Raw genomic sequence first — 10,255 nt, forward strand, 5'->3', positions numbered from 1 at the left:
TGGAGACTCCACTCACACGGGTGTCCAGAGGTGTGTTTTTGTTTGTGCTGTTGTTTTTTCTTCAGAGAGAGACTTGAGTTCTCATTTTAACAATATATGTGTTGATGTGTTCCCCAAGCAATGCGTATGGTTAAGTTTCTTTTGCTGAGATTAATTTGTAGTTCTAATTTCACAGGTGCATTTTATCATGCCTGTCTATCAAGTCTGATCTCTATTTTCAATGTTTTCATCAATTGAATAGATTAGGAATGATGTTTATGCCAACTTGAGTGCTTCACTGTGTAACGGAGGCCATGGAGAAATCAACCAATGGCACTTAGTTAAGACCAGCCCCTCCAGGCTCTCCGGTGGGTTCTGTCTTCCTGAACATATCTGCCCTGCCTCTCTGCCCGTCAGACAGGAAGCTGGTCTCCCCCCCCCCCCCCCACCCTGTGTGTGAGCTCCCCCAGCACCCACGCGTGCTGCTGCCTCTTTAGGAAAGTCCTGCAGTGAGTGTGAAGCTTGGATATCTGCAGCTGTACAGCGTGCGGTGACTGCTTGGATGAACCCACTAGTCTGCATGACTGCACTGCATACTGTTCAGGGTCCAAAGACTCTTGAGTTGCAGAGCTGACAGCTCACTTGAGCTCAGAACCACGGGTGTTACGCCCCTCCTTCTGGAGGAGAGAGGAGCAGGTAACGTCAACCAGGACACGTCTGGGCTGCTCGTTAAAGGTAAGCCACCTGATTCGCAGTACAAACCACTTGATTAACCTCTTCAACTCAAGGGAGATTATTTAGTTACTAATCTTAAGGCCTATTATTCAGCCATTATTATGAATTATTCAGTAAATCAGTTGAAATTAAAATGAAAGGTGTGTAGTGAAGAATGAGTGTGAACTCACTGATGGATTCTTGGTGTGTGAGCGATTTTAATTGGCTATTAGTGTTCATTTCTTATTTTATTGGGGACGTATTAGTGCAAATATTAAATCAAAGCTATTATGCACAATTAATAACCAATAAAGCGGTCATAGAGCACTGAATATATTAAAAGCAAAAATTATAACGAAAGGTTTTTAATTTAAATTGGTTCAAATTTAAATAATAAACGTATAAAAAGTCACATTGATTTGAAAGCATTTTGTTCCATATCCTGTACAAAAGAACTGACATTAACAGTTAACACTGAGAAACTTTCATTCAGGTTAATATATGCATGCAAATCTTTACATTATAAATAATAATCAATAATAAAGATATCCAACGTTACATAATAAGGATGGTACGACCTCACTTATTTAAACATAATTAATCAAATCATCCTTGTTAACTTGAAAGGAAATATTTGATCCTGGAGGAAAAAAAATGCTGAAATTTGGAATAATGAGTAAGAGATTTAGGTCATCTAATGAGCACACAGTGTCCCATTTTGCAAGTCCAGTTGGGAGTCACGTAATTTGCATGTATGCAAATGATATGCGCGGTAATTACATAACTTTGCTGTCATGAATAATTAAGTGTAGTAGATGCATGTCTTTGTGGCTCTGTGTGCTGGCTCACTGAATGACAGGCGTGTTATTTAAACCATGTGACCCTGAAGAAGAAACGGGCCTCAGTGCAGTGAGGGAGGTGTGTGTGTGTGTGTGTGTGTGTGTGTGTGTGTGTGTGTGTGTGTGTGTGTGTGTGTGTGTGTGTGTGTGTGTGTGTGTGTGTGTGTGCTCCAGGATCACGGCCTCTGTTTTACACTCACGGCCTTTACACACAGGGCACATCCACACACTCAACATGTCCTCACATCAAACCCCACGATGCCGTGCCAACAGTGTCAGTATCCTGTCACAAGAAGACAGACATGCCAAGATCTTGATCTTCTCCGAGTTCTACACACAGGGCCCAACAACATGGACCTGGAAAGAATACCAGCAACCTCGCATCTCTCCTTCCCCTTAGGACGTGAGATAAGATCTCCTCTTTGTATCATTAAATCCGCCACTATGTCCTGCAGTAGGTTCAGGACACACACGGAGAGACTCAGGCCCGGTCCGAGCTGCCGCCCTCCACGCCGGCTGGGCTGCTGAAGTGGGCGGGCTTATGCTAATGTTCTGCCTCGTTCAACTTCAAACATCCTGCTATCTATTATTATTACAGTTCATGGATTAAATATGCTGCGCACATGTCCCTTCCAGAGTTATCATCTATAATTAAAATGTTTATAAAGTCTCCAAATCAACACAAAAACTCATAATGAAGTGGTTTTTCCAACCGCTGACATTCTCTTCCTGTTTTTCTTGCCACATAATAGGTCGCAGTTTGTCATTTTGTCTGTTTTACGGGCGCTCCCAGCAGTCCCGAGTGCCGCCCCAGCCTCTGAGAGGCAGCGTCCGCCCTGCTGTACCAGCACATGGAGTATCTGCTCACCGTGGGTGTGTACAGATAAATGTGAGGATGAGGATGAGAATGAAGAGTGGTTGGCTCAAAGAACCTTCGCTGCGGTCTTTCTCGTCTTTAACAGTAGGCAAAAGGTTCAGGAGTTTTTTTTACATATGCCATTGTCAAATCTGCCTTCATGGATGGAAATGTTTTACTATGAACGTATGCTGCATATTATCATAATTAATGTCTAATAATTAATAACTTCATTAACATATCTTCCTATTAATAAAGCCCAGTCTATATGTCTCTAATGCTTATATAAATATATACCACAATTTTGTCTGCCTCTTACAGATATTGAGATGCATGAAATCTAACAGATTTTCATAAGCAAAGTCCATATGAAGCATTTGTAAGTACTAGACAAATATATTTGTGAAGTGTTGTTCACTGGCTCTCGAGTAATCACAACAAATCATACAGCAGTCCTCATATTCCTTCTGACAGAATAGCGCGTCCTAATTAAAGATGCATAATTGGAGAAGAACACATGTTAATTTAATGTAACAAAAATGTTGATTTTTATGCAGGCCCCTACTAAATTATTAATAGAGAAGACTTGCATTTCGCAACGTATCAAAGCATTTCACACTATGCTAATGTGATGTGAGCTGCCTCTTTCTCTCAGCAGCTGGGTACATGTGCTCTTCCAGACCAGGTCTACAGGCTTCAACCTCAGTTATTACACACAGCCTTAATTACTGCCTTAAAAGATCAGTAATGACTTCCTGTTTTTAATATTAAAAAAGGGAGGACAGGTCTATGTGGAAATGGTTTAGCCCCCTAAGGACAGTGTAAATGAGGTTAGAACTTACAGTATATGAAATTTAGAATAATCATTAGGAAAGAGTTCCACATTTATAATAGGCTTAGAAATGTGATTTTTTATTTCTAAGCCCTTGTAATCCTCTCATAGAATGCTACAGTATGGTTATATACTTAAACAGTTATACGTCTACAACAAAAGAAGGAAAAATATTGTAACCCATTTCACTGTAACTGGGTTTTAAGTTTTTATTATGGACCAAATCTTGATGTCTACGTGTTAACATTGAAATGCTCTGCTGTGCAATTTATTTTTTTTAAGTCCAAAGAATTAAAGAGAAATATAACGAACATGTGTCGTCACGTTTCAATCTCTACAGTTAAACAATAATTTCAGTGAACATCGCATGTACATCAAACGACATTCCTGTAACATGAAATATAGTTGTATTTCCCCAAATGATCGATAGGTGGCGTGTGAGGGCCATAGATCGATTAGTGGCACATGCCTGGAATTCGCGATACCTGCAGTGAATAGGAAGGTGTTTGAAGGGCAGAGTGGTCGCTCACATTTTAGTTTTTGTCAGCTTTCAATATCACTAAAAATAAAAAAATTCACAGACAATAAGAAAACATTTTCTGAACATATTTCCAGGCTAAACTATATACCAGTTAAAATCCTTCGACTACTTTTGATTCTTTTTGAAGAATAGTTACGCATAACAACCTTATAAATTGACGCTGCCTAAATCATTGTAAAATAGTTATAGAATAGAATGCTACAGTATATATAGCATTGTATATATATATATATATATATATATATATATATATATATATATATATATATATATATATATATATATATATATATATATATATATACACACACACACACACACACAATTTTCTAATTTCTGAACTGGAGATGAACTGGAGATAAGATGCAATACATAGAGGCACATTTAATGAAATATGAATGATCCGTTTAGGGGAAAAACTTCATTCATTGACCTCATTTATTGTTTTCCGGCACTTGAGAAATCTTTTTTCATGTCAGCTCTCGCGCTAAAGCGCATCTGTCGGGGAGGAAAAGTTTCAAGTGCAATAGCGCTGTTGCCTTGAAGGCAATGCTCCGTCTGAATAATTAATCTTCTTTTTGGTGCAGATAGAATCTTGGGATGAAGATGTGACGTGTGGATATGATTTTTCTCAGGAACAAAGGGAATGTGAAAATGTGAGAATGAAAGACAGAGAAGACGCTCGAGCAGATGTGATGAGATGTTGTGAAAGGATATCTATTCTAACATACTCGCTTCATCTGCTATACTCCTCTGCCTCTATCTCTCCCTCTCTCTCCCTCTCTCCCTCACGCGGTTCCTCCCACCCCCTCCGCTCTCTTTAGCTCTGTGTGACTCTTCTGTTAACAAACATCTACTGAATCTGCCCGTGTAATTGTAAGTATTACATTCTTTTCTATATTGTATTTTTTGTTTTCAGTCCGAAATGTGCCCTTTAGAATAAACAGTCTGTTTATACAATTTTAGAATGAGTCCAGTGGACTTAAGAAAAGCCGGACTTGACCTTAGATTGATTAGGTCAATTATATAGGCTACTTTTAATTCTTTGTAAATGTTCAGACCTTCTGCTGCGTGTCAGAGGTCGGAGCTGATACCACAGTTCACAAGGACGCACGTGAAGGGAGACATTGGGGGAAAAACTAGTTGCTACATATAGTTATTGCAAATTAACTAGTTCTTTATCTGTGGACTTGAATCAATGCATTCAATATTTTAATAGGAATATCTTCAATATCTCCCCCAGGGGAGGTATTTTAGGGAATTAATGGACTATAACAGAAGAGACTTTGTGTTCAAAGCTGTTTGTTCTTTTTTAAAAATACGTGGTGTGTTGGACGACGCTCAGCACAAGGGAACACTTGGAGAATGAATTTGTGTGATCTTTATTATTTTACACGAACAATAGGTTTTGCATGTCACTTTGTGGTTGTAATAAACCGCTATTAACAATCTGTGTCATTTTACAATTACACTATAATCATTAATTGTCGATTAGATATTATACACTGCGGAAATAGCTTACTGAAGTCTTGACATTGACATTGGTTTGGCAAATCAATTATTGGTTCAAATGTTACGTAATTACTACAGATCCTGTAAACTGAATTTAGTCTGGATTTAGGTCAAGGTTACACTAATCGATGACTTATTTGTTTGAAAGGTCGTGGAACAATTAATCTGAATAATTAAGAGAAAATCAACGTTTTATTAATGCTATTCGATAACAGACAAAACAACTTCTGTGTCATTCTAATATTGTATGTAACCGCTTGTAATCGTTAAATTGTATTTTTTTACATAACCGTCCACAACAATATCACATTATCCTCTAAGTAGCAGTAACATAATATAGGTTAAAATGTACAATTTTGATTTTTAAATGTAATATGCGCTAAACTAACAGCTTTGACACACTGGCATTAAATTGTAACACACCCAATACAGCGTGGTATTTGATAAACGTACTGGTAAGAGTTTGTATTACCAACTGTATAAAATCACATCCGAAAATTGAAAGTTGATAATTTCTTCTGATTCAGGATACGCAGCAGCAGGCGAAGCTGCGCGCGCGTTTTCGGTAGCGTGTCCTGCGCGCGACGGTATAGTCAGAGCGCGCGGATGCGGCCGCGTGCGGTGCCGCGTGTACCTGTCTTTACACAACCGCTACCGTTCAGCCCTCGGCGCGGACGCCCCTGTGCAATCTTAATCCACTAAGTCATCGGGTCACATATGTACACTGGCGTCCTTCCTAACGGACAAATAAAGTGGTTTTGTCTTTAAAATCTGGCCGCTGTCTTACGTTACCTATTAAATAAGTTTGTGGAAGTTCTTCCTGTCCTTAATATGTAATCGTGTGGCTCTCCAACTCCTGACGAGGGTGCAAATTTAATCGAATTTTGTCATTATAACCAAGAAAGGGAACTTTTTACCTGCTTGTTTTCAAAGAGGGATAAAGTAGTGAGGAAACACATAACCAATTTTAGCCTGGTGAGCCTACATTTGCAAGATCTTGTGATTCGGTGTCTGAAACATCATCCAAGCGGTGTTTTTTTTTTTTTTTGGAGGGGGGCACAATCGCCTTTGCTTTACCCCTCCCCGTTGAAGACTCCCATTCTCTCTCTCCACAGTCCTATTCTTCTTGCTCGCCTCTCTCTCTCATGCATCTCTTGTGTGGGAGGGGGAGCCCTGCCTCTTGCTCAGATCAATGCCCCGGCCACTCACTTTCTGATGTTGCACGACGGGAAATGCTTTGAATACTTGCGACATGGCCGCTTGCGTTGATTGCCAAGATTGACAGCAGAAACCATCGTCTTCTCTTGTTTCTGTTATACAGAGAGGAGATAAACGTGACAAGTAGTTACAGCAGCTCTTAGCGCTCCTGACAGCTGAACTTCACAGCTAGATCGCGATTCCAAGTACGGTCAGTGGAATCGGTAGACTTTAGTTTCTTGTCTTGCCCTACAGATCGCATAGAGCATTATTTCTAGCATTTTATACCGAAACGGGATACGGCGAGGACAAGCGCGCGTGTGTGACACCCAGCTCACGTTAAGGTAAACTTTTGTGTTCAGCTCTAACCTGTTGTTCCGTGATTTCGTGCCATTTTAAGATTTTTCTGTTGATTTTAATTTCGTCTCGTAGCAATATCGCTCTCCTTCGCTTTCCGTAACGTCTTCTGCATCTGTTTGTTACTCCGACTAGTAAAACCTGGCGCTTCTGTGGCACGCGATGTTTTATTAATATGATTTTGTTTGTTTGTTTAGAACGCGTTTGTTTTGTTTATCGCGCTGCGCGTCCCCGCGAGACGCAGGCGGCATGACTCGCCTTTTAATGCGCAGTGTTCGGCTGGCCGGTGCCAATGGCTGCAAGCAGATGCCCGCTCTTGTAATAGTGACTAAAGTGGTAGAAGTGAACAGAAGTTTCCCCCCGTGCTTCGACGGCTCGACTATGGCGTGTTTGCTTTATTGTTCGTAATGTAACAGCCTGCAGAAGGCTGACTTACGCACACCAAGAAAAGAAAGCAACCAAAAAATAAATATAAGACATGTTCTTCCCTGTGTAGGAATATAAGTAAATCAGCTGGCATAATGAAGGCACCAAGAATATTTCGAAACTTTTTTTCAGAGTTAATAAGAGGTTGCGTTGTTATCCGGATGGCAGTTAACTTCCGATCACAGGCAGCAGTTTCACTAGTGTCCACACAGCGGTACTATTCGTTGACAGTGACTGGTGTGCCGCTTTAGACTTAGTGCAAGCAACGTCCCCTTGATTCGTATACGACGTCTTTTCGGCTTCTACACCCGAATACATTTCTATGAAGTGTTATAGATCAAAAACAATCTGTTGTTTAAATCTATACTAGACCGCAACTTTCCTTTTCCTGAGACAGTTACTAGTGGACTGGTCGCTCTCTGCAAGAGCGTGGAAATGTTCAGACTTAACTTTCGCTGGGGGTCAGGGAAATTGACCTTAGAAGAATGCACAATCCATAAATTAAAACGAAGTGCTTAACTAAAGGCTGGTCCATTTAGAGACGATATACAACCCGGACAACCCAAGTCCCTTTTAGCTAAGCCGTCTTGAAAAAGAAGACTCCGAAACCCACGGCGTCCGCGCTGTAAGGCAGCTGCAAGAAGCGTTCATCTGTGCGCCTTTACATATTTTATTTGATAGCATTTTGTTTAATCAGTGACCGGTAACAGCACTCGTAAAAATTACAGTACAATCTTACACATTATCGGGAGTGTTTATTAAGTTTGAAATTAGGCACTTAATCAATAAAATTGAATGATTTTATAATGATCCACCCTCCATAATTATATCACGAAAATATCAATTAGTAATACATTAGATTCCAGTTATAGGCATTTTCAAATACTGAAAAAAAACGCAGTCCACATTTAGTTTTTCGGGTTCATATAGGACAGGATATGCATTTGCGATTCCCAGACACTCTGCGCGTAAAGGTTCTAAAAGGACAAAATATTCTATAGAATGCAAAATGTGTGAACTTTGTCTGTGTGACAGAGATAGCTCATCATCCACTGGGTGTTCCCCAAAAGTAGACGCATTCAGACACAGATAAGCGGTTTTCGACTTCTGGACACGGGGCGATAACATTTTAATAAGAAACATTGCATGCTGGCGTATTCTGGAATTTATAGGCATTTAAAAACCTGCTAAAGGGAATGTAGACTCTTACAGTCTGTACCGCAGTGCGCCGAGCATACAAATTGTTACACGTGAAACAGTCACAATACTTATTTCTATTTCTTTGTCACTTTTGAGTTCACGTTTGAAACGAAACACTGACTTTTTTTTCTTTAAACCTTTGAAGAAAATACAAAGCGTTGTTGTTCTCGTGAATGGACGCAATCGGACACCTTAATTAAACACAGCTTAACTTTGCTCGCGCTCCTCTCCGAAATTGTGTCCAGTCTGTAAGAATAACCCGGTGTCTAATAATACATTCTTGTCTTAAGTGAGAGGGGCTGTTTGAAAAACAATCCCCTGGCTTGCCCCTGTGTTGGGGTGAAGTTGATCCCGTAATGGCATTTTGTTTTGACCAGTTGCTGTTAGCTCTGGGTGGAAGTTCCCTCATAAGGTAAGGCGGCACCGGAGCGCAGTACAAGTCGAAATGGCACATTTATAATTAGACTGCCAATTCAGCACAATGTCCTGATTGCTATACAGGGCTCTGCTGCTGTCTGAGGCTCTCAATAGAAGTACTTTATACTGGCTGCTAGATTGTCCCTGCCTGCGTGTATGGAGTGTGAGAACAGGGCTCTTTTGATGGACACGTACTCAATTGTTACACACAGAAAAAGCATTTAAAACAAGTCTCTAGTTTAAATGGCTTATTATTAACACACTTTATAGACTATACAAAGCGTCGTTTTTTAAACAAAAATGTCGCACCCCATGATAAGTGCGTAATTAATTTTCAGATATATATTTTCGGAACCTAAGTTGCAGACAGCTGCGCGGACGTTACTGAATGGATCCACTAATCGATCATTTACGCATGCCTGCAGAGTATGGAACTGTTTAGTGACCTTAAGTATCCACCACGGTTTCACAAACACACCTGGGAATAGTAGTTCTGGGATAATTCACTAAACAACGTCTTTGACGTCCTGCGCAGCTCCGTGATTAACTTAGAAATATTAGAAACATTAGGTGTTGCAAACGTCTCGCCATAATGAATCGACACTAGTGCACATTTCTTTAAGTAAACGATCTGATAACGTATCTTCCTTTACAATTTTCATTGGATGTGTTTTGCAGGATTTTCTGCACGTGGATTTGGACAGGAACCTGTGGTCTTGCGCGAGGAAAGTGTGTTTCCTAACTGGACCCGGCAAGAAGATATCGGCTCGCTGACGCATATGGTGCCAGTAAGTTCAGCGATTTGGCGTAGCACTCGTGCACCGGGTCACTGGCGCGCGGTACAGCTGCACCGGGTCACTGGCGCGCGGTACAGCTGCACCGGGTCACTCTCTTGTTCGAACAGACCTATTTGATTTCATGTCCGTGTATTGTCAGTGAAACTTTACACTTGAAGTTGGTCTGTTTTCTGTATGCAGGTCAGGATAAATATCTTAGTTCACATATAACTGACGTGTCTCGTTGTCATTTTAAATGTGTTTTGCATGAAATTTCAAAAGCGCTTGTTATTTCTACGATTTTTTTCAGTTTCTTTTTCAAGTAGGCGAGTGATACAACTGGTTTGCTTTTTAGGATTATGAAAATCACTAATAGATTGGATTAGGTGAAACGGTGTGAACGGATTTGGGTTCTACATCAGCAGACAGTGAGCGTCGGGTGAAGTTACTTATATTTTTCTATATATTTTAATTTTATTATAAAACGACATTTTAGTGCAGAGGACACAAGGTCTTTCCTATGCGCTGTTTAAGGTTTCTAAGGGCTGCAGCTAATTTTTAAAAATGTGTGTAAAGGTGTCGGTCTCTCTTACCTAAAAGAGATTTAAA

At 40.2% G+C, this 10,255-nt stretch overlaps 1 long non-coding RNA gene across 1 annotated transcript; it reads right to left on the minus strand.

Moving 5' to 3' along the window:
• Positions 1-5,127: 5,127 nt before the first annotated feature.
• LOC143528199 (uncharacterized) lies at positions 5,128-7,323 on the minus strand. Its single transcript, XR_013134395.1, has 2 exons — positions 6,840-7,323; positions 5,128-6,583 (listed from the first exon to the last, which is right to left on the minus strand). It is a non-coding gene; the product is annotated as an uncharacterized LOC143528199 (long non-coding RNA).
• Positions 7,324-10,255: the final 2,932 nt, after the last annotated feature.

This window comes from Brachyhypopomus gauderio, chromosome 12, assembly GCF_052324685.1.
Source record: "Brachyhypopomus gauderio isolate BG-103 chromosome 12, BGAUD_0.2, whole genome shotgun sequence".
NCBI classification, from domain to species: domain Eukaryota; kingdom Metazoa; phylum Chordata; class Actinopteri; order Gymnotiformes; family Hypopomidae; genus Brachyhypopomus; species Brachyhypopomus gauderio.